Below are 25,875 nucleotides of genomic sequence, written 5' to 3' on the forward strand. Positions count from 1 at the left end.
TATAAATTCTGACGCTGACTTACTTGAGCGTAAACAATGCTCATAATGTACTCAAGACGTTTCGACCGAGAATCTTCGGTCTTCTTCGGTTGTTATCATGGCATAAAAACGGCTTTTTAACGGTTTCACATTGTACGCGCGTGCGAGTGACTAATGCAAGTACACGCGAACGCTGCGCGAGACTATGAACATTATGTAAGTGACTTATATACATCAGGGATGTCTATGTGTTCATTTCCCGCATTCTGGTCCCTCTGCGAATGCCACGCTTCTAGGAAAAGCCTCTTGTGGTAATCGCCTGACTTGTCCACCACCGCTGCATGATTGAAATCCATATCATGGCCAAACGTGTTCGCGTGTTGCGCGATCTTAGAGTTTTTGTCGCAAACACGGACTGCTCTTTGATGTTCTTTAATTCGAGTAGCTAACGCTCTGTCCGTTTGTCCATAATAGGTAAAATTGCAGTCAAGGCAGTTAACTCTGTAAACTACACATCTAGACTGGAATGCTGTGAGTTTGTCCTTCGGTTTGGGGAAGCGTGTGCGTAACGTGTTAAGTGGTTTAAAGCCAACTTTGACCCCGTTGTTGCGTAGAACTTTTGAGATTCTTTCAGTTACGCCTTTCACGTAGGGTAGAACAACAAACGATGTTGCGGCATCATTTGGAGTGTCGCTGCTGTCTGAGACACGACGATTAGCTTTGCGATGAGAATCACAACTCTTGATAAACCGCATTGGATAGTTATTGTTCATCAAGACTTTAACCACATGCTCCTTTTCTTTGCGTTTCCCTGCGCTTGTTGATGGGATATTTTTCGCTCTTTCAAGGAGTGTATTCACCACTGATCTCTTGTGTTGAGTTGGGTGATGCGAGTTGAAATCTAGATATTTGTCAGTGTGCGTTGGCTTTCGGTAGACGTTAACCTGTATGCGCCCGTTCACTCTAGTTGTTGTGGTGTCTAAAAATGAAAGGCCGTCGTCACCTTCGACCTCACTAGTGAATTGTATGTGCGGGTTAACAGAGTTAAGGTGGTCATGAAACTCTTGCACATACTCCTTTTTTAAGCATACGTGGCTGTCGTCGACATACCTGTACCACCATCGTGGAGGATGCGGGGCTGTTGAAATCGCTCGGACTTCTACAAACTCCATGACTAGATTGGCTATGGTTGCACTAACAGGCGAACCCATAGCGCAGCCAAATGTTTGGTGATAATGTTCTTGCTCGTAGGGGAAAAAACTGTTCCTCAAAACGAACTCTAGCAACCTCATGATATTGCTCACGGAAATGTTCGTGCGTTCCGTTAGAGTTGTATCACGCTCCAATCTATCGCGAGTAACTTGTAGGGCCAACTCTACTGGGATTGAGGTAAACAGAGAAACAACATCGAAAGATACCAAGACATCATTCTCTGTAATCACTTGGTTTTTTATCTTCTGGGCAAACGCGGTGCTATTTCTCACTGAGTATCTCTCCTCCAGCAGAGGGGATAAGATAGAAACCAAATGCTTTGACAAATTGTATGTTGGTGCATTAATAGAGCTGGTGATTGGACGAAGAGGTATGTGGGCCTTGTGGATCTTAGGAAGGCCATAGAAGGTTGCAGGGGTTGCATCAGTGCTGTGAAGGTGGTGATATAATTTGGGTTCCATTTGAGTTTTATCACGGTCCTGAATGCAAGGACTGGACTTTATTTCTGATAACAGATTATTAAGGTCCTTTTCGACTCGTGACGTGGGGTTCCTGCGTTTGTCGTTAATCTTCTCGTACGTGTTGGTATCATTTAACAAAGTGGCTATCTTTTCTTTGTAATCTACCGTGTTCATAACAACAACGGATCTGCCTTTATCTGCTGGAACGATGGTAACAGAAGGATCCTGTTTTAGGTTTCTTACTGCAGCAAGTTGTTGCTTCGAGATGTTAGAAACTGCCTCAGGTTTACTGTTTTTTAAGATGTTCACCACAGATGCACGTATAGTCGCTTTAGAGCTTTGGGGAAGGTTATAAATTCCCGTTTCAATGTTTGCTATGAAGTTGGACGTTGGGACAGATCTTGGTGTTGTAGCGAAATTTAGTCCGTTTTGAAGTGCTCTGGTTTCGTGGGTACTGAGTTGACGGTCAGACAAATTTATCACCCAACGATCCTTGTCAACGTAGTCCTCGCGTGTTTCGAAAGCTCCTATGTCCGTTAGTTTTTGGCAATGTCTAGCCTTAATTTTAGCTCTAAACGTACTAACGTTATGGTCAATCACCTTAAGCAGTGAGTCAGAATAATCTTGCGAAATTACAGAAGATAACTTACGTTTGCAGTCGGCACACTGTTCGTCGAGAAGTTTAATTCTGTGGTGTGCTTTTTGAATACGCAGTCTCAAATAGTTCCAACCAGCCTTTCTTGCGATTTTGAAACCTTCCCTGCACTTGAAACATTTATTTATTACTTGATTTGTTTTAGTTGTATCTGATGTAAGCGCGCGCTCGAGTGCAATCTCGTGTCCGACTCGTGCTCTGCTCGTGTCCTGCTCGAACGAACCGGTCGAGAAGAAACGAGGGTCATACAGCGATGCACCAACAAAGGGTTACAAATGAAGTGAAAATCTCATACATAAGAATCTTCGATGGCCCAAGATATTAACAATACGATCCATGTCATTGTTGACTACAGAGTTGGAATATGCCCATAAAGGAGCTACGCCACGGACTAGGCAACTTGAAAAAACTGGCAATTTTTTTTCAAGTTTGTCATTTGTAATCTGTCTTAATCTTCGTCAGTCGAAACCATCCTTGGTTATTTTCGAGTTTTTATCACTCCTTTGTTGTTTTTCTATGTTAGAAAACTATAATTTTGAGGTTTCCTTCAATCTGAAAGTAATCAGTAAAATGACTCAAAATACCGTGACATTGTTCCTTTAAATGCTAATACAAGTGCGACGACAAGTTATAATTTAGGCCAAGTAAAAAAAAAAATGTTTGTCGTCTGGATTTCTAAAAAAAAAGAGAGCGGGCGGGCGTATTTTTTGTTATTTTTTAATTATTTATTATTTTGTTGCATTTCATACCTGTGTTGTTCGAATATCGATCGATAAATCCTGCAATGTTAACTAGGATTTAAAGTTTTGGTCTTAGTTTGTATTGAAACGCAGACAAAAGTCATGTCTTAATCCGTACAAAGTGAAAGTAAACATTGTTGGTTTTTGTTCGTTCTAACTTTTCCAAAAACAAATAATTAAAAACGAGAGGCGAGAAGCGGATGGGGACGAGAAACCAGTTTGTTTTTGTTTTGGGCTTTATTATTTTGTCAATCTGTACAACGCACTAATTGATCGTTCTGCAGAACACGTTGTACGTAGCAGGTATCACTGCATGGATATATGAACTACGTAAGAAAACTCTTAAAACTTATCAAATAGATCATTCTTTAAGGAGGCAAGCGTGGCCGAGTGGTTTGGGGCGCTGGTGTTGTAATCCGGAGGTCCCCGGTTCAAAACCTGCCCAGTGGCCACTAGCTGGATTTGTTTCTCGGTTGTCTCGAGTCCAATCCTCGACCACGCTTTGTATATAGCCGATTGGTCTGCCTCCTGCCAGTCGGGAGTTTTAACCTTGTTATGTTCATTTAAAAAAATATTTGTTTCCTCTGTTTCAGTGGCATGCCTGTAAACTAGCTATCTCGTAAAGATATGAAGCTAAGTGCATGACCACTATAAACACCATTTATTTTTTATTATATTATTATTTATTCTCTTGCATTGTCTCCAGCATTTCTGGAACGGTCATGTAGCTAATCCGCGCACACGACGAAAACTCGCGCACATTTTCTGCTCGGCTTCTAGAATCTCGCCGTCCATTTTGTAAAATTTAGCAACGCGGAGAAGCTTTCTTATCAGGTGTTTAACTGTGACAGATATTTGCAGTACAGTGCCCAACAGAAAAAAAAAATACAAATATGTATATCATCAAATGACCCCCTTCACTATTAACGAGAAATTTATCAGGTGCTAAGCAACCACTGTCTCATGTGAATTTAACTCGCTTTTACCCGCCAACTTCAGGTTAAAATATAAAATATCTATCTCTTCGAAGAAAAAGAAAACTTCTATAAAAACTGGCTTTGCCCAAATTTCTCTTGCTGCCCAAAAATTCTGAGTTGCCCAATTTTTTTTTGGGAGGGGGAGGGGGCGGCTGCAGCCCCCCTGCCCCCCCCCCCCCGGCCCGTACGCCTATGGAAGTTGAAGTAGAGAGCTTAAAGAATTGGACTTTAGAAGTGTTTGAACACCAAAAACAAGCACATTTTTACTTTTGACGACAAAAATGAAGATAAAATTGTTTAAAAAATGCTCGTTAAGCCGAATTATGCAAAAAATGCTGGCATAATCGGGAAATGCCTACTTATCTGGCCACTAATTTAACTCTGCACATGTACGCAAAGCGGACCTGTTATTGTGGTTGCGTGACAAAATTTTCCCGCGAAATCAGGGTGCATGGTGCATGGGATAGCCAACACTTCACAGCGTGTGTGATTTTACTGGTGTATTGGGTATAACAACACGAAATTATGGCCGTCTTTATTAATAATGAAAAGTGGCAGAAGACCAAAGCAAGCATCACAGACAGAGGCATTTTCATGTTTAATAACGATCTACTGAGCGATGTAAGCCTTGTTGTTCGAGCTTCGAGTGACGAAGCTGAGCCCAAGAAAAGCAAGATGGCAATTCCTACCCACAAGTTTGTGTTGTCGAGTTGTAGTCCCGTTTTTTTGTTTCGTTTCCTCAGAAACGATACGGTATTATTTTGGCTTCGATGTGAACTATTTACACAGTGGGGGCTACTATCCAATCAGAAGAACGGTCGTAACCACAAAGTAAATACGTTTGACCGAAGGCAATTAATTTCGTAAAAACATGTTCTTCAAATATCGGAAAGATATTCCTCTGCATGATAAAAAAATATTGAGATTCGTTGCAAACAGAAATATCTGACGACTGCAATGATTTTAAGTTTGATTAAAGCGATGTATTGTAAGAAAACTAGAGAAAGCTCTCGTAGCGTTTAATTGTTAAGTAAACATTCTAGCGATTTTCTGAAACGGAAGTAAATTTCCACCAATCAGTGTTTGCAAGCGCAAACAAAAACGGGATGACTTGTCGTGTTTGCTCGCACGGGGGGCTGCTATCCAATCACAAGAACGGTCGTAACCACAAAGTAAATACGTATGACCGATGGCAATTAATTTCGTAAAAACAGTCATGTTCTTCAAATATCGGAAATATATTCCTCTGCATGACCAAAAATATTGAGATTCGTTGCAAACAGAAATATTTAACGACTGCAATGGTTTTAAGTTTGATTAAAGCGATGTATTGTAAGAAAACTAGAGACAGCTCTCGTAGCGTTTAATATTAAATATTCTGAAACGGAAGTAAATTTCCACCAACCAGTGTATGCAAGCGCAAAGAAAAACGGGGTGACTTGGCGTATCTCGTGTTTGCTCGCACGTTAGAGCTTAAGTGCGCTACAAAGAGATGTGCATATTTGCAGGTGACTTACAAAGTTAATTTCACTTCATGTAACAGAGGAATGTATAAATGTGGGAGATTGCCCTATTCTATTTGTACAGGAAAATTTCACGGCATCTTCGGCGTCACAAACAGCGCGAATACACGCAAAATTACGTGGGTTCTCGCGTGGATGTACCCGGAATTGCGTGATCAGTGTCACGTCGGCGTCGCAAAAACATTCGAGTCTGCACGGAAAGTTGAGAAGTTCTGTTCAAAGCTTAAATTTTGTATGGACAGTATCGTATTGCAAGGTGTGCAACTGCCGTTTCGAGCTAAATTCGTCTCCTTAGTTGATGTAACGCTCAACATTAACTACCGTTGCAACTGCGCTGGAGCAGATTTCTGAGATAAAATTAATGATACTGATAAACATTATTTTGGATTATTCAAAGCCATCGCCGTCTGATCGAAACTCCACAGTATCGCCAAAAATGCAAATCGTTATTATCAGTGTTACCAATGCAAGGCTGTTACACTGACAACAGAAACAACTTGCCTGTGTCTTATTCTGTGGAGATAATTTTATATTTGCCGGGAGAGCGTACAGCGCGGATCGAGCAAAATACAATCCATATATAACATATAACACAAAACGTTCTTTAAACTTGAATTTTGCTTAATTAAAAATCCTTGTTAAAAATCTGTGTATGGTAGCTTTTTACATTAATTTGCCCCGGTTGTTTACGTGTCTTTGTAAAGTGACAACAGGCATTTGATTTTGAAGAAATGGCTTCGAAACAGTGTGCTCATCTCTGTTCTTGTCGGCCAGGGTTTTGGTTTGTCTTGAATTTGGCATTTATATGATTTGAGCATGTGATCAACTCAGAGAAGTATATACCTCAAGCTTTTTCTCAAAAGGTAATAATTTCATCTACGATTAAAGTGTTGTTTTGCATTTTATCAGAGATCAGTAGTCACAAAACATTTTATTTATGGATCTGATTTATTTTAGGATTGTTTGTTTCAAAAAATAAACCATTTAAATTAATTGAATTACTCTGATCTTGCATTTTACTCTTGTGGTTTGATATTTCCCCACATTGATAGGAATATATTTAAATATTTTCTGTAAGTTATTTTTCCATTCATGTAACATTCAAAGTTATGCTATCAGGTGCCATTTTTTTTTCATTCTTCACTCGTGCATAAATTCGGCAAATTCAACATACACTAGGACCTTCTCCGAATTAAAATAAACCCCAAACCCACCTCTCCTTAAGTGTTACACTATTCTCACCCTTCCGCAATCTGGAAACGAAACACTATTTCTTTTTGAAATAGCTGCTTGTTCGCCATGTTTTGTGGTGGACTGGCCGAGAGATCGGACTCTGTTGAACTACCAGACTGCGAGTACGAGGGAGTGTTGGAAATGCTTCGGTACATGTACAGCGGGAAGGCGGAATTAAACGAAAGCAATGTGATGCAAGTGCTGTATGTGGCAAAGAAATACTTGGTCAACTCGCTTGCTGATGAATGTGTTCGGTTGCTGCGAAAGGAAATATTAAATCCGGCAAACGTGTTTTGTGTTCTGCCACATGCTCAGCAATATGATGAGAAGATTCTTGTAGATCAATGCTGGGAATTGATTGACAGAGAAACTGAAGAAGCTGTGAAATCCGAGGGATTCGTGACAATTGAGAGGTCTTTACTTGAAGCAGTTGTCAGGAGAGATTCACTGACAATCAGAGAGGTAGAGTTGTTCAAAGCTATTGATCTCTGGGCAACAAAGGAATGTGAGAGGCAAGGACTTTCTGCAGATGGCAGTGTGAAAAGGTGCATTCTTGGAGAGGCTATTGTAAAAGAAATACGTTTCCCGGTGATGGAGGAAAAAGAGTTTGCTGAAGCCGTGCCTGACAGTGAAATCCTAACACCGCAAGAACTTGCTAACATGATGAAGCATTTTAATTCAGAATTAGCATCACCAGTCGGTATTGAAGGGACCAAAAGGGATGGCACTCTCCAATGATGTTTCAGATTTGGTAGAGTCAATTTAAATCATTACGACTTGGATTATGAAGATTGTATTCACTTCCACGTGAACAAAGACGTAGTGCTTCATGGAGTTTGTCTGTTTGGTAGTGAAGGTAATGAGTACTTGGTGCATTTGACTGTGAAAGAAGTTCAAGGCCAGAGCGAAGTTGCTAAGAAATCTGGAAGATTCTTGTCAGTTCCTAAGCATAGAAAAGAGATTGGCTATTATGGTTTTGTTGTTATGCTTGATCCTGTTAATTTGACGAGCGACAAACAGTACTTTGTTCAAGTGAACATGAAAGGTCCCCGTTCATGCTGTGGCTTCTCAGGTATACCAGAGGTTACAACACATGGTGTTACATTTTTCTTCACACGTTGTAGTAATTTTGGCAGGAAATCGAGTGTTTATTATGGACAATTTGGAGAATTTTTGTTCAAGTTATCATAACTAAACAAAGCAAACTTTTTTTACAGAAAAATCTATGAATTGAAGAATGTTAATCACAAAATCAAGCATGTCTAGGAGACATGGAAAGCTCCCAGGGGACTAACTAATAAAGTTTGTTACCGAGAGGTTCGCCCGAGGTCCAACCCATTACCCTTTTATAATACTATTATTATTTTTGTCAGAAAGGCACCTTTTTCGTATACCGTTATTGAAAAAAGGTACCCCGTTCATGTACCTAAATGACATGACGTATACCTAAAAAGGAAAATCTCATCAATCTTCTGTAGCATTAAAATTATAGATAAAAATAAAACAGCCATAAGATGCATCTGTTCAAAAAGATGTTAATTAAAGCCCTTTTAAATACCTTTATGACAGACTTCCTTACCCTTTCATATACCTAAACTTACGAAATCCTACCCTTTTCTATACCTGAAGCATGCAAAAAGTACCACCTTTTGGGCGGAGCCTCCCTGTATAGACCACTGGAGCCAAGCAGAAGGCCTGACCTTTTGTTGGTACTATTGGCCACTATTATAACAAAACATTATAATTGGGTAAACAGCTGGAATCAAATTTTCATGAAAAGACCCAAACAACTGGCAAAGAAAAGTTTTTGACCCATTGAGGGCTCAAGAGTGAAAAACTGTCAACACCCTAAGTATGTTACAATTTCTCAAAAAACTAGAACAAACACTTTAGGGTGGGTGCGTGGTGCATGTCAGGCAGTGATGGATGCAAAAAAAAAAAACTGAACCTAGAACTGAGCCATGTGACCTTATAGACCTTATACTCCCTGCACACTAGAACCCAGTCTCCCAGCAGTGTGTGAGAAACGTTTTTCTGCTTAACTGGTACCTCAGCCAGTGAAAAACCACACATTTTTCCATGTACAGTTTAAACTCTAGTCTTGATTTCCAGCCACTTTTCGAGAAGGCGACAGAAATCCAGCCTACGGAAGCCCTTGCAACACTCTTGTTAGTGAAGAGCTCTGGTTAGGATCCACTACAGGCCAAAGGGGTTCTGTGTAACTGTTTTCAGATGTTACAGTTGTGTTGTTAAGAAAAACTTGTTGACTGATGTTTTTCAAGAACCTAAGCAGGAGCCATCTTTTTTATGAGCTCATAAAGAGCTTAGTTTTCTATTCACCAGAAAGTCGGGTCATTGCAAAGTGCAAGGCAGCGAGGCCTGCAAGCCATTCCAGTAACCTTAAATAGCACTTCGTAGCACTCCTGTTAGCCTAAATAGTACACCGGTTAGCATACAGTTAGCTAAGGTAGCTGCGGTTAGCCTTTTTATTAGGATAAGAGATTCCTGCCTTGCATGCCTCGCTGCCTTTCCTTGCAGCCTAAGTGCCTTGCATATTTGTAAGACTCATAAATACCGGAACCTAGGTGCAGCTGCATTGATAACTTTAAAACGTGAGCAGGTTTTACAAGTTGTTTAATTTTTTTAGTGAACACCCTTAGGGAAAGTTTGAATTCAACAGACTTCTCAAGTCTCACGATGTTGCTGTGAGATCCACCATTTTCACTTCATTGTCGCAAATAAAAGATATAAAACTCTCATGGTAAACACAGTCAGGTCATTTGATTAGCTCCTGGTTTTTAGGTTTTTTTGTCCATTGATTGATCGATCTCCCAGTTTTTGCTGAAATTTCTAATTTTTTTATCACAATCTCCAGATTTCAAGTGCTTTGAGGTCTAGAGGTCTGATTATATTTAAACACTTTAATGTACTTTAAGCACACCATCATGAATTATTTTCCATAATTTTTCAAGGTTTTCCAAGAACATTAGCTTTCAAGGTAGCGATCTTATAATTGGCTAACAAGTTTTTTATTTTAGGTGAGTGCATATAAGGACTATTGACCAGAGGAAAAATGTTCTCTGAAGGCAATATCAGAAAAAGAAACACTTACCATAAATGATCTAATAAACGCCCGGGCATCTATTAAATTTTCGGGGTCCTAGGTGAGGCATTTATTAGAGAGAGGAGTTTATTTCACTTTAACTGTAACAACGTCAACAAAACAAATAGGATGCGTAGTTTGCTAGCGAAGTAAGATAGAAAACAGAGTTGGCGAGTAGGAGACTTATCTAATCTGCGCAAATGCAAAGCCTAGAGATGTCATTCATAGTTCGATATCAATGTTTTCATCATCATCGAGGTCAACCATGTTGGCGTTGTTGGCTTCTTTGATATCCGAGTCGAGCAAGAGACTAACTATATTGCATGATTTTACAATATGGAGCATTTCCTTGGTTTTTGAGGTGATTCTTACGTATTCTTGGAGGGGGCTTCTATTAGACACGAAGCGTTTATTAGAGGGGGGCGTCTAATACAAACTTTACACTTCAGGGGAGGCGTTTATTAGATACGAGGCGTTTATTTGAGAGTGGGCGTTTATTAGATCATTTACAGTACAGTGGAACACCGATATAACGATCTTCGATATAACGATATTCCCGATACAGTAACGATGAATATGTTATGTCCCGGCAAAAGTAAAATGTATGGGACGGAACCCGATATAACGATTCCTCGATATAACGATATAATTTTACTGCCCTCTTGGCATATCGTTATATCGGGGTTCCACTGTATTTCGCATTTCCTTTTCATTAGTTATGCATTTTTCCGTATGAGAACATGATAAAATTGAATAAATTATAGATTATTTATTAATCATAGCTATGGTGCTGCAGGTACATTATGTGCCATGGATGATCATGAAGATTTTGTATGTAAAATGATTTATTTATGTGAAGTGATTTATAATTAATTTTATTATGTGCATCATAATATAGGTGTCATCACATATGAGGTGTTCAGTTATTGTTATCAATTGATCAAGTGATTGAAGAAAGAAATGAATGCATGCATCAATAAACACGTGGCTGTTCATAAAATATCAGAAAAAATCATAGCACCTTGAACAAGTTACAAATTAATGCATTAATTGTTTTTAAAAGCTGTATATTGATCAACTGCTGCTTTTTTTCTTAGAATGTCCCTTAGTCATTAAATACTTTGGGTGGATTTATTTCTGGCATACGTGTATAGCAGTTGCATTTGCCTTTTGGAATTGTTTTTCTTTTTTTAGCTCGAAAACAATGAAAAATTCAAATGGGCAAATGCAAAGGCTGTATGCATACCGTTATGTTGTAAATAAATATGCCTTTTGTTTGTAACATGAGGATACACATTTTATTTGTATGTAATCATGTTTTCTTTAATTTTACTAGGCGGTGTCAAATAATTTGTTATGGAAATATCTTAATATTAAAATTGTTGTTGTTGTTGTTGTATCTTGTATCATGCAGACATAAAGGTGATGTTACACGGGACAACCCCAGGGGGGGGGGAGTACTCAAAAAAGTTTTATACGGGGAGGCTCCGCCCCAAGTTCTAACCCCTTACCCTTTTATATACCATTTTTGACTGAGAAATTGTACCCCTTTCGTATACCTTTAACTGAAAAAAGGTTTCGAAAAATGTTATTAAAAGGCCCTTTTAAATAGCCAAATGACAGATTTCCATACCCTTTCATATACTTAAACTCGTGAAATCCCTACCCTACCCTACCCTACCCTACCCTACCCTATACCATTATAGGGAGTACCCCCCCCGGGGGGAACAACTTGCAACAACGATTTTTCGCGCAACAATGTCGCGTAAAAAGTTGTTCACCGAGTAACATGGTACCGTGGAAGATTTTTTGTGCACCCTTTGACTCTGCAAAAATGTTGTGAGTTTTTGAACCCAAGTCAAAAACTCACAACGAAAGATGACGAATATTTATCAGCTGACTCGTGTAACAGGGTCGCCAACGATTTTTCGCGCAGCACCTTCCCAGAATTCTGTTCAACATGGCCTTGACGCTGGTGCAAAATGTTGCGAGATGGCGTTGCGCTGAAAATCATCTTGTGTAACATACATGTTACCAAGTACATTTTGTACGATGCGTGAAAAGTTGACTCATTTAACATACCACTAAAAGTTGACGCGGTGTTGCGCAAAAAATAGTTGTTGCAAGTTGTCCTGTGTAACATCAACTTAAATGAACATATCGGTGGGTAAAAAACTTGGACAGACAAATGGATTTATGTTTTGGGATATGTTTGTAATCTCCATATTTGCTGGTGATAAGGCCAACTAAAAAACGTAATATGAAGTCAAGGTATTAAATCAGATAGTACAGTCGAACCCCTATTAAGCGGCCATCCATTATGCGGCCACCCCCTATTAAGCGGCCAGTTACTTAAGTCCAGAAAATATTGTCAGTATAATACTGTAAATATAACCCCAAGTTCATTGCAAAAGAATTTTAGCTGCCACAGTTTTTTCTTCGAAAGAGAGTTTGCCTAGACAATTTCCCACACAAGGGCCTGGTTTAAAAAAAAAAAAAAACAAATTCTGAAATCGCTAAATTAAATAGTCACTAAATCTTGCTCAGAAAAATGGCTTAAATAAGTAGCCGCTAAAAATCTAAGTCTGGTGGTACAAAGAGTGAGTCGAGATTGGTTGTGAATGCGGTAAAAAGGCAGAGAACCTGTGTAAAAATTGCAAACGGGAGAAAGGCAGACAGCTTGGGAACAGTGGAGCGAAGTGGAGAGCGTGACGACGGCTGACAACAGCTGTGGAGATCGCCTTTTCGAATGTGTTTGGTATTTGCTCAACCAGCCGAGAATCGTTACTTGTTATGTTTGGACATGTATGGTAAGCTGCTGCTGGTGGTATAGTATCTTTTGCTTTATAGCCAAGAGTGTTTTTTATTGTTATTGTTTAACAGGAAATCAACAGACATTCAGACAGACATCTAATTCCAGTTTTTGCAGTTCTTGGTAAACATGTACATGTATCAGTTCTGGCGTATAATATGAAGTCGAGGACCCGCACTCTTAAAAGGAAAATATACAAGCAGTAATGAACACAGTTACTTCATTTTTCGATGTTCTCCTATAGATACGCTTGTCGATAAGATCATCATCTTGTTTATGAACACATACTGTATTTGCAAAATTCATGTTGTTGACACACAGACTGAGGTAATCGAAAAACTTTATAGAATCGGAGCAACTTCTGCGGGACTGCGGGAGCAGAACTTTAATGTCACGGAATTGTGGCCGGGTATTCTGAAGTTTAGCCATACGGAGCATCGATACAGCCGGAACTAAAAAATAACTTTTACCAGTGTTAAGTAGTTAGTAATTTAATGAAACAGAACCGCCAGGATAAAATATGACACGCTTCGAGACTACTTTGTGAAGACATTTCGCTTTGAATTGTTTTATTTCATTCACAGTGCGAGTTACACAGTGTGAGCGGCAAAGTCGGTAAATATGACACGAAACTTGACCTTTGTATTTTTGCGGTCAGATCAATTATCCCATCCTCTAAAATTAATTTTTATATGAATACAAAACAGTAAATTATACATAAGATAGGTAGACGTTTTCGAGCATAAACTGTAGCCAAAGTGAGCAAAACTAAAACACATTGAATAAATCAAATCGAAATGTGTTTACTAGTGTTGCGTGACCGTGACAATTTTTGTAGTCAATACATGAAATATTCACTATGCGTTTACTTCTCTCAACGGGTGGTTTTTCAATTGCCCGGGCTGGATTTTTTATATGTTACAGTACCATAATATTACTTGACGCCGATCTATTTTTTATTCCAAATTTCGATGTACCAGGACACGATTTTTGCCACCAAAGTCACCCTTCTTTCAAGTGTTTACCAAAGTGCTCAAAATACCAATTTTTGGGCTTTAAAAAAGATCTGTTTAATTGCATCGCTTTGCAATATTTTTAGGTTTCTGTGTAGTATATTGGATGCCCCGAATACCTGCCAAAGATAAATTTCATACGTTCAACCTTCTTTCCGTACGAGTGTTTTGAATACCCACAAAAATTCTACAAAATTTTATGGCGGCGGGACGCGAAAACGGCCTTTTAACCTTTTGCCGATTTTCTCAAATATAAAAACCCTTTGAAAATGTTAAATGTCATTTTCGTAAATAGTTCACCAAAGGGTTTCTTTTGACTGAATATGAAGAAATGCGAATTAGCAGTTTTGAAATTTTTTTCTCGAAAATTCCAGTCGGTAGCACTTAATCACGTAAAAATGCATGCAATTGAATGGAATCGCAACTATCCGTGATTGTTCAACAAACAGCTTGTTAATAACATGTGAAAAACGGCTTCTTTTCTCGAAATGAACGGGTAACCACGAGTAACCACAGGTAACCAAAATAGTTGAGAAACAAGATACTCTTATTCCTTTTAATTTGTGTGGTTACCCGTGGTAACCCGTTATGTTATATATCAGAAAAATGCGTCTTAGTCCACGAAACATTGTATTTCCATGGATTCTTAGTTTGCACTTATAATTATTGCAAAAAGCTAGATTTCCCTTTGTGACAATGGGCGTCAAAAGTCCTTGAGACAGTTGGATGAAATTGATACTAATTTAAAATTCCCGTTTTTTCACCTTTAATCTGCTGCCGCTTCTGAACCACTCCCCCCCCCCCCTTTTCAATGTTGTACTCAAACGAGGCAAGTTTTGCAGATAACAAATACAACATTGTTTCGGGGGGAGGGGGTTATATTGAAGGGGTGAGGGGTAAAATTTGTCCAAGGTACTTAATCAAAGTCTCTTCGAGATACCGACTTTTTTTGCATGAAGTATGAGTCGAAGGTTTATCCTGTGCAGTCAAAAAGCCGTATGCATGATTTCAGCGTGGATTTTCTCGGAAACTATTGGAGGGATGAAGTTCAAATTCGGCGAAGAGATAGAGCAACAACTCACCGATCGATAGCCGTCGTCAGATAGGTGAGATTTTCAGTAGTTTGGCGTTAATTCCGGTTTGAAGTGGAGGAGGTCGCTGCTGGCGGCCGCCGACTTGCAAGCCTTGTCTCCTCTTTCTCTCTTACTGGCCTTCGGCCGGCTAAATCAGTTAAAAAAGTGCTTAAAACGGCCCGCGCAGGCGAAGAAATACAACACATGAGTCGATAAACGTTTCATTAAACTTAATTGAGATATTTAGAGCGAAATGTAGTTAGATATGTTATTTCCAGAGCTTTATTTCAGTAACCCTTATAGATTTCAAAATTTCTTTTGTTCGTCTCATGTCAACAACAATAATTAACCACGAACACATAGGGTGGTCTGCCTGTGATGCAACATTGCTGTCAACGCGAGGTCACGTCCCTAACGACCTAGGCTGATGACGAAATAGAATGGGCGCTTGTAGCGACCAAATTTGGCCTAAAAAAGAAGCCTTAAAAGAAGCCCCCATCTCTTGCATTTGTTTTAACTTCAATAATATCTTTGAAAAGAGCAAGTTTTTTGGTATGGTTTATTTTTGACGTTTGTAATTTTTAAACGATGTAAGTGCTAGTGGCTATTTATTCGTGTTTTAGTTACGCAATCCATTGTTTGTGCGACGCTTTTTATAGATCGCCTTCTCTCTCCTCCGCAGAGGCCTCTTTCGTGGGGGAAGGCGAAAAAACACGGGGGGAGGAAGGCGAAAACACGAAAAATGAAAATTAGGGGGAGCGCGGGGGGCGACGGGAAGGGCGAAGGAGCGGAGGCCTGCTGCCAGATAATGATTTCAAAATGGCGCCCGATTTCCGAGAGAGTCTGGGTCTAGATCAATTTCTTTAGGAATATACAAGATGGCGTCGGAAGCTGAACATGCAAGTATGACAAAAGCGGGTACTTTTCTCCCTCTTTGGTCGACTTTTTCAGTATGCGAGGAAAATTGGAAAAGCTTTGTGTTATAAGTGTTTCGAGAGCAGCGGCAGTATAATGGTTTGAGGCAGCACTTTCGCACGATGCATCGCAACATATCGACTATCGATGATTCTGTTCTTGGTATTATGCAAGACGCGTTCTCAAGAGTCACATGGCGATTAAACCACCGAAGTATCAGTCACAGGAGCAACCTCCGAGCGAATACGGTTCGTTCTTTTCTTGTTGTGACTTACATCTAGGTGATTGCAAACGGTTGGTTCATTTATTCCTCTTACGAAGGCCATAAACATAAGAGGGCTAGAAGAAAGCCGTGACAGGAATTTACTTCGACCTGTCGAAATGTCAGATTTACGGTATTTAACAATAGGTTACAACAAGCATTTTTCTCAATCCCTACTTGAATTTTAATGTCCCCACAGGTTTAAAAAAAAACATACTGTGTTGCTCAAGTAAATCGGAAAACTGAAAAGCTTTAAAATGAGCACATACCAGTGCAAAATTTATTTTGGAGTCTTCCTATGCAAAGGCCTATTTCATCCTTCATACAGGCTGGGAATGGATGTTCATAGAGGCTGGGGAAAAAATATGTGAGCAGGGACACTGGAAATTTCCCCCTGTTTTGTCAGTGTGGAGGAAAATATTTAAAATTAATAGAAATTACTGTATTTATGTGTTGATGTCTTTAGCACAGCTATGCTTACCAAGGACACTGCAAATAAACAAACAAATATTGTAAATAAAAGAGAAACTAGTTAAAAATCCCAACTGGCAGGAATATGACTATTTGTCTTTTCACGAAGCATGGGCAGTTGAAAATAAGGCCAACAAACACATTTCCATCTTGTGGCAGGAGAATTTGATCCTGTGACCTCTGGACTACAAGTCCAGTGCCCTAACCACCAGGCCAAACTGCCCCCTAGAATGGAGAGAGAGTCTTGCAATTGCAACAAACTGTCGATATACAATCAGGAACTAAAATTATCAGTGCAACACATAAAAAACATATTCTAGAAGTATTATTGGTGTCCACATGTTCTTTGATCACACAAATGATTTAGGTTTAATAAAAAAAATTCTGGCAATGGGGCCTTCAAATGCAATTTTTTTAAAAAAATATGTGGACTTTATTTACCATTTTTTGACATATTGGCCAGAAACATGGACAATTTAAATTCAACCCCCTAAAATTAAAAGTTTTGCTAAATAACAAGCAAGATTCTTCTGTTTTTCTCATATGCTAAGATTGAAATTATAATATCAGTAAAATGTTTTGGCTCCAATCTTTTTCAAGATTCAAAGTTGATGCCAAATGTTGAAAAGTGCATTACTTCTGCTACTGTGTGCATTTGTTAAATTTAACAATCAAGGGCATTTTCTCATTAGCATCTTGTGCCACATTGAAAACAATATTTTGAATCTTTTTGTAGAGGAAGTGTTAACTTTCCTAAAACATATTTGTACAAAAAATAAATACACATCTTTTCAAGGCAACTCTGTTTTATTCTGCATTATAATACCTTCTAAAACTAAATAGTTCAGAGGCTAGGGGGAATATACTACCACAAGGCTACTCAGTTGTACATCTGTTTCCATTGACTTCACATACCAGTACATTTGTTACTAGTACATGTACCTTATCATTTTATCAAGCGCTGAAATCTTTTTCATGTGCCTCATAAGAAAATGTTAGGTACCGGTATATCGCGAATAAAAAACCCCGCAGAATATCAGTTAGTTAGTAACAACTGTAAGTGCCAAGATTCCAAGGTTGCGCATTACTTAGAAAACTTAACAATTACAGGAATAGCGCTGTGCGAGACAATAGACGATTCGAACTCCACTTGATAGCATGATTAAAAACACATTTAATCACAGTTCAAGGTTCTAGAATTACACAGGTAGCGATGAAACAAAGTTCGTAGTAGCGATGATAGCAATAGACGTAGCAGTAGTAATAGTTGATTGTAGTAGTAGTAGTAGGTGATAGTAGGTTCGAACTGAAATACGATAGTTAAATAAAGTATTGCTTAGACATAGCATTTAGCTACATATGGATTTAAACGAGCGTGACAATTCGATAATAGATACTTGAAAAGTGTCTCCAAAAGCTAATTACATAAACTAACAACTATAAATATAACGCAAAGATTCGATGCCGAGAACATCTTACAAAGTGGTGTAAAACTGAACTGAATTATTAACACTACACATATCTAAATCACGAGCAATAATTTGGTAAAAATAGACAATTGCAAGTATAGCGTGACGATAAAACCTAGCGTTGAAAAGGCTAATTACTCGGCAATCACGGCTAGAAAATACGATAAAGAAATACAAAATTACTTTGGTGACGGCTCGCACAAAGATAGCTGAAAACCAAAGTCTTCAAGAAAGGTAGCCTGTAGCTGATCCTCTGATCGTAGCGGTTGCGGGATAACTAGCAACTAAAGCTATTGCGAGTCGCTTTTTATAAGGTACAGCTACGTGATTATGCCTAGGGCGTAGCACAAACGAGTATACTAGATAAAGTCATTTCCTAAACAGCGAATTTAGCCGTGAGTAAGCATGAATTGGCAAATTCCTAACTAAAGCGTCATGCAGTTTTGAGCACGTTCTACTAACGGAAATTACAGCTATAATTATTACTAGAAAATACCTTTAAAAATAATAAGAAAGAACTGGGGGCGTTTCAAAACTAACAACAACTAGTACACTAAGTGCTTTGTATGCTGATATCAAAGCTATCAAAAACTAAAGACAAAAACCACTTAAATAATACTTTGGTTTCAAAGCACCGCAAATACACAAAACAAAACAAAATAGCTGGGTTAAGATTTTTACATTGTTGGAAATATAGACACATGGTACATGTAAAAAACACATTCCCTGGAATGAGTACACTGTTAATTTATTCTAAATTAATTGGGAAATTTTAATGTCTTGCCTTGTCAACATACAAAACGATGGTCTTCTTTCAATTTCAATATTAAAACAGGAAACTTCAGTGTTGAATTCCTATTGAAGTCAACCGTTTACAGACATTTCACTGACTACTAGTGTTGCCAATGGGCAGTTTACTTTTATAGTTCATTTCTAGTTATTTGCTCATTCTTGAGAGAATGAGACATATTCACCCCTGTAAGGAGAGGAAATTTGATTATTTGGTTGAATTTTATTTATTCGCAGTCGCTGTTAAAAGATAGAAAAATCCAACATAGAAATTATTGTTTTGGTTTTGAAGTGCAGGTTAATGTTCCAGTTCATTAACCGTAGCAGTCACCTGTTGTTGTGTTGAAGATCATAACTGTAATTAGCGTTCAAGTGTAACGGAACCCGCACTTGCCTTTTGTTTAACTGTTATCTACCTGCACTGCTTTGTAAGTGATTAATTTTGTAAAAGTGAAATTCCGTTATAGCCAATAGGCCTTCCTGAAATGTATTAGATAATTCTTAAGTTAGACTATTTTATGAAATTACCTAATGCGTTAGTATTGCAGTTTCTCAATAAGTAGAACTGCACTGTAAAATATTCTTTGGTGATCTTTGGTACTGTTCTAGCACCCCCGGTGGTGGGACGCCGGTTAGACAAACATCCCGTTGATTACTGTTGGTTATGTTATTGGAATAAATCTCTGTTGTTGGAGCCAAGTAACTGCGTATTCTCTGCCGTTCCGAAGGACTGTTGTTGCTGTGTTAGATCCTGAACTTCCCGTAGCTGCAAGCGTGGTTCCCCCTCTATAAGTGTATACGGACGAACGACCGAAAACAGCGCTAAAACTTCCGTTTCAGTGGTGGAGAATCCGGGTAGACACAGCAGACTTTGTAGGAACAAGCAGAGAAAGGGCAGGATGTAACCCCTTGGAGCGACTAACGAAGGATCGCCCAAGTAAGTGCAGTAAATTTGATTCATGAAGAAGTTTTTCAAGAAGAACAGTAAACCGTATTACTTGAGAAGCCAGAAACATTTGTATTCACACACAAGTACCCCGAAGGGTAAGGCTGATGCTTGTGTGAACTGCGATTTGTCATTTGACCAGAGTGAATCAGCTACCGAGTTGCGAAAAGAAGATTTTAGTAGGGACACACCCGACTCTCGCGAAGAGAGGCCTCCTTTAAACCGTACAAATTTGGAAACGGTTGATATTAGCATTGACGTAAGTGCTAGTGGACTTTCGGCGACGCGCGCCGACGACATTTATTGTGAACAAGAAACAAGTTCATCAACAGTGGAAGAAAATCGCAACCAGAGAACAATTTATAATAAAACTAAAGAAAAAGGAAAACAACAAGAGGAAATTACGGATAATTTAGAAGAAACTGTCCCTACAGCAGGTGGTCTACAGGTACCAGTTATTACCTCGCCCGCTGACATATATAAACATTTCCCGCGAAGAGTAACCTTTCAAGGCGAAATTCGGGAAAGTTCTAGGGAATCAGACACTTCAAGTTCAGAAGAAATTGGCAGCAGAGGAAAAGTTAGCGACTCTGACGACCAATCAAGCGACGAGGAGAAAGGAAAATTCCCGCCGCGCACACAGAAAACAGGTCCTAGTTTCCCTGGTGACAGTGTTGACAAAATGTTTAGCCGAGAAGCATCAGAAGAAGTAGGCGCTGAGTTGTTGCAATCTTACCAACAAACATTGAACAATTTGGCACAAAAGATGCTAGTTAAGGATGTGAAGATGGACAAGTTTCATGGGCGAGAGAATGAAGATATCTCGCGGTGGTTTGAAAAACTTGAACTTTTGTTATCAACAAAAGGAATTGACAAGACAAGCCGGTTAGCCGTAGCGCAGATCATCAATAATTTAAGCGGACCCGCCGAAACGTTCCTTTTTGAATTACCAGCTGAGGAGCGGGAGAACTTTGAAGGATTAAAAACGGCTTTAATGAAACGATATTCCACCAAGGATCGGACATGGGTTAAGCGACAACGCTTAATTACGCGTCGTCAAGGATCTAACGAATCACTGGCGGACTACATCAATGACATGCATGAACTATTTAGTGGTCTACAGGTGGCCGAAGTGGATAAAGTGTCCTATTTCACTGAAGGATTGGTACCTTCACTAAAGGTTAAAGTGCTTGAAAGAATGCCAGAAACTTTGCTTGAAGCCGAAGACTGTGCTCGAACTCTGGATTCTATTAACAAACGCGTAAACCAAGCCAGCGATAATAGTCAAATTGAGCGACTAATAAACGCACTAATGGTTAATGGACAGGTACCAGCTACAGCGACAGCTACCAATTCTCAACCTGTGGATAAACAAATACAATCATTAAACACTAAGATGGATGTGTTGACTAGTAAATTGAATGCTGTTGCTACAAAGGAAGATAATAAAGGAAATGTGGCCGCTTATGTTGAGCCCGAAAGAGGAAATCAACAAGATTTATCAAAGCTAATAAGAGATCTACGCCAGGAAATGCGACAACGCGACCAACAAATGCAACAACGCGACCAACAAATGCAACAACGCGAACGACAGTTAGAAGCTCGAATTAATGGCCTTGTCCGACGATTGTTGCCTAACAGGAATGAATCTCAACAGCCAAGACAGCGAACTCGAGACGGCAGACCCATTTGCTTTGATTGTGGAAACACTGGTCACGTACAACAAAGCTGTCCGTATAGGCGTGCCCGCCCAATACCAAATGCACTTCCAGCTCCTATGCCTGAACGCCGAGTGGAACCACGGAACAATTATAATCCGGGACCACAGTCACGGCAAAGAGAGTTACCTTCTCGCCGACGGGAACGTATGGCGGCCTTTGAAGGAGTGGAATGTGAAGAGGAAGATTACGATTACTACCTGGAGGATTATGATGTAGGAGAACTGTATTACTACAATACTAACTCTCAAGTACTTGACGGGTCTGGAGATTGTTATGAGGAGCAACCGAAAGGAACCGATTTGGCTTCTAGTACTCCTCCAAGAAAGCACCAGACCGCTGACCAGCAAGACCTGTTGTCTCCAGGATGCGATAACTATCTTGATGGTGTTGGAGAATTTAAACCCTTAACCGATTGGGAAATAGAGCAGCTAATTGTGCCGCCTCCACCGTCAACGACCGCCTTGATCGTGGGCGATATACCAATTTGTCCACCTCCACCACCGATGGATGATTTTGAAACAGATAGCAATTTCTTGGATGTTTTGCTGCCTCCACCTCTGGAGTTCCAAGATGGTTACAAGCCGCCTGTCACGAAGGAGACTGACTCCAAGTTAGATAGCAATTTCTTGGATGTTTTGCTGCCTCCACCTCTGGAGTTCCAAGATGGTTACAAGCCGCCTGTCACGAAGGAGACTGAGTCCCAGTTGGATAGCAGTTTTTTGGAAGTTTTGCTGCCTCCGCCTCTGGAGTTCCGTGAGGATTATACGCCGCCGGACACGAAGGAGATTGGGTCCCAGTTACCCAGCCCCGACGTTACTATGGCTACAATAGACTGTCTGCTGCAAGCAACTGATGACTTTCAAGTTGACGCACGTACAGTAGATGGTCCACGAGTATCAATTGCGGTTGACGTCATGGAAGAGGACGTAAAGGAGACAAAACCATGGCAACATCCACCGATGACGCCTTTTTGTGGAACAACCGCTGACCAGGGTGATAAAGTTAGCACTGCAGACTCACAGTTGGACCCAGGTCTCGCGTCTAAACAAGTGGACATTGGTACGAACCTTGCCAAAGTTTCCACAGACCAGGTAGTTCCTAATGATTTGGAAGACGAGTTCCTGCGTCGTTCTGCAACACAGCACAATACCAGTCCTGATGTTGGCTTTCCAAAGATAGCTACAGCTGCTGAGCCTCGGAAGCCACAAGAACTTACAGTGCCGGTGGAGATCAATGGTAAGACTACAAGATTTCTTGTTGACACTGGAGCCAGTATGTCCGTGATTGAATACGAACACTTACAAGAAATATTTGAAGGCAGCCCGATTGTGACGCAAACAAGCCCCTCCAGAGCCATTCAAACTGTAAGTGGAGAACAGTTACCTATTTTGGGCACAATTACGGTAACTCTGACCTTTGCAGGAGGCACATATCCTTGTGAGTTGAAAGTCATAAAGGGTCTTACTTACAAGGCCGTACTGGGTTGAGACTTCCTTCGAGCTCATGGTGCTATCATAAACTTCCGAACTGAAAAATTGGAGCTGGAAGACTACTCTCCCAGGATGCATGAGGAAGAGCTTAAGTCCATCCATGCATTGGCTACCTATGTAATCCCACCCAGTAGTGAGGTAGTGATACCTGCACGGGTTCGGGGAACGACCACCCCAGGGATAATTGGTTTAGTTGAGTCTACACCTCGCCTAACCGAACGGTACCACCTTCAGGGAGCCGCGTCTCTAGTTCAAGTATCACAGGCCAAGACGATTCCTTTTAGGATGATTAATCCTACGTCCAGTCCTGTCACTTTGTATAAAGGTGCAACCCTGGGGACATTTGTAGAAGCTATTGGGGATCTTCAACCTGTTGGCGACGCCATAGAATCAAAGTCCCCACCCAGTCAACAACCAGTCTGGATACCAGTTGATTGTACTAATTCCAACCGCATGCCGGACCAGCCGTATATTGGTTGCTGCTGTTACGTTAAAGAACGTGAAAACCAATCGGCGGGAATCAGTCAACACAGAAAGAGAAAGAAATTAAAAGCTGCTAAGACAAAACGAGACAGCAACAGTGTGGCAAGACAAGCCTTGCAATACCTCCCACAGAGAGAGAGAAAAGTTGGAAGGCCAAGGAACAACTGGAAACGGTCTATGCTGCAGGAAATGAAAGGAGTAGGCTACTCCTGGTAAAGAGCCCAAGCATTAGCATAGAACCATGTGCGCTGAAAAATTGACTGATAAAAAGTCTAGTCTTAAGAACTGATGTATCATAGTGTCAATCAGCCTTGGTATTTTATTTCATTTTAGTTTTTATGGACCCCCGAGGCCATTATATTTTGGCTTGTTCGGTTAATGCTGCGGTCCAGGCACAAAAATCAAATACAAAAATTTAAAATATAACAAATATAAACATACACACATGTCAATAAGTCTGCTTTGCTTTTAAGGAATGGTTTCAATTTGGATAGTTATTTTTAATTGCTTGACTCGGGAGAGTTTCAAGCTAAGGTCGGAGGAATGTAAGGAGAGGAAATTTGATTATTTGGTTGAATTTTATTTATTCGCAGTCGCTGTTAAAAGATAGAAAAATCCAACATAGAAATTATTGTTTTGGTTTTGAAGTAGCAGGTTAATGTTCCAGTTCATTAACCGTAGCAGTCACCTGTTGTTGTGTTGAAGATCATAACTGTAATTAGCGTTCAAGTGTAACGGAACCCGCACTTGCCTTTTGTTTAACTGTTATCTACCTGCACTGCTTTGTAAGTGATTAATTTTGTAAAAGTGAAATTCCGTTATAGCCAATAGGCCTTCCTGAAATGTATTAGATAATTCTTAAGTTAGACTATTTTATGAAATTACCTAATGCGTTAGTATTGCAGTTTCTCAATAAGTAGAACTGCACTGTAAAATATTCTTTGGTGATCTTTGGTACTGTTCTAGCACCCCCGGTGGTGGGACGCCGGTTAGACAAACATCCCGTTGATTACTGTTGGTTATGTTATTGGAATAAATCTCTGTTGTTGGAGCCAAGTAACTGCGTATTCTCTGCCGTTCCGAAGGACTGTTGTTGCTGTGTTAGATCCTGAACTTCCCGTAGCTGCAAGCGTGGTTCCCCCTCTATAAGTGTATACGGACGAACGACCGAAAACAGCGCTAAAACTTCCGTTTCACCCCCTGATGTAGTAAGACCAAGTTGGAGTATGGCATTTTTAGATTTACTACAGTTGATATATTAATTTTACATCAGTATGAGAGGCTAGGCTGTTGGTGAAATAAGCAGGTTCGCAAATCGAGTGCTTGAATCAAAATAAAAAATCAAAGCTTCTGCTAAGTGAATGCATTCTCATAATAGTCAGTGAATTTGGCCAGAAAAACAGTTGCGGATGCTCTTAATGTGAGTTGTTGATGACAACTGGCTTTGTTGTTCCTTTCTTAAGTTTATATATGTATAATCTTAGAGGAACAATTTCTGGCTCAACTGTATATAGAAATACCAGGCCACATATTTGCATCACATTAAAATTAGATGGTTTCTTTGTTTTGATATGCTTTGCTCTAAAAAAAGATTTCAGAGATGTGTAAATAAGTGGTCTGGTATTCTAAAATGTCTCCTAAAGCTTATTTAACCTTTTGTAGCCCCAGATAAGCGGGCTGTACAACCATTAAATCCTTCACTTGCCCTATGATACCTCTTTCGGTTTTGGTTCATTCGCAAAGTTAGAATCCGGCGTCAAAAAATGCTTTCTTGCGGGGCCACTGGCTCTATCCTTTACTGGGATACTGATACAGGTTGGCATCCGTCGTCATCTTCAATTTTAACGATTGTAAGATCGAGAAAACAGAGTGTGTTGCACGGAGACCTGTCCAAGAAAAATCCAAAATGGCGGATAACCCGATAACCACACGAGAAAACACGAACGGCCAAAAATCAAATGATAAGGATCGAAACTTCACCAAAAAGCGTCCACTTACCTTCCATACTTAGATATTTAAAATAACATTCAAAGTCGTTCAATTCGTTGTCTCCTTCAGCCATAATCAAAGGTTGTCCACAGAACCGCAAATCTGTCCAGAGAACCGCACATTATCTGGCAGAGGTCTCGCTCCTTTCCTTTCCCCTTCCCAGTGTGCCCCGCGCGCTTTCGTTTCGATTCTCTCCAGGCTCCGCGCGCTTACTTTTCGCCTCTCCCCGTTCCTCTCCCTATTTCCCAGCCCGAAACACGAAAGAGACCTCTGCGGAGGAGAGAGGATCGCCTTTCAGACACACGTGCGTTGAGATAAGAAAGCTGACATGTCACTTTTAACATTGTTATATAACGTTTGTAAATGACAAGTCACGTTTTTTCCACGAGATCGCGTGATCACCCACAGCGGAAAGTAATCCCTTGAGAAATTAAAATATTCCCTTGAGAAATTAAAAAAGTCCCTTGAGAGTAGACAAGAATGACAAGAATGTTCCAAATTTTGCCCCACATAACTGCTATTCTCCTATTTTCGCTTGTAAACAAGCAAAAAAAGTCGC

General features: G+C 39.9%; 1 long non-coding RNA gene and 1 pseudogene across 10 annotated transcripts in view; both read left to right on the forward strand.

The window, feature by feature from the left end:
• LOC144638045 (uncharacterized) overlaps positions 1 to 25,875 on the forward strand; it is a 54,728-nt gene that overhangs the window by 10,063 nt on the left and 18,790 nt on the right. The window lies entirely within an intron of this gene.
• On the forward strand, positions 6,847 to 8,118 carry LOC144638976 (BTB/POZ domain-containing protein 6-A-like; annotated as a pseudogene).

The sequence above is a fragment of the Oculina patagonica genome, chromosome 14 (genome assembly GCF_052425735.1).
Source record: "Oculina patagonica isolate OP01 chromosome 14, crgOcupat, whole genome shotgun sequence".
Classification (NCBI taxonomy): domain Eukaryota; kingdom Metazoa; phylum Cnidaria; class Anthozoa; order Scleractinia; family Oculinidae; genus Oculina; species Oculina patagonica.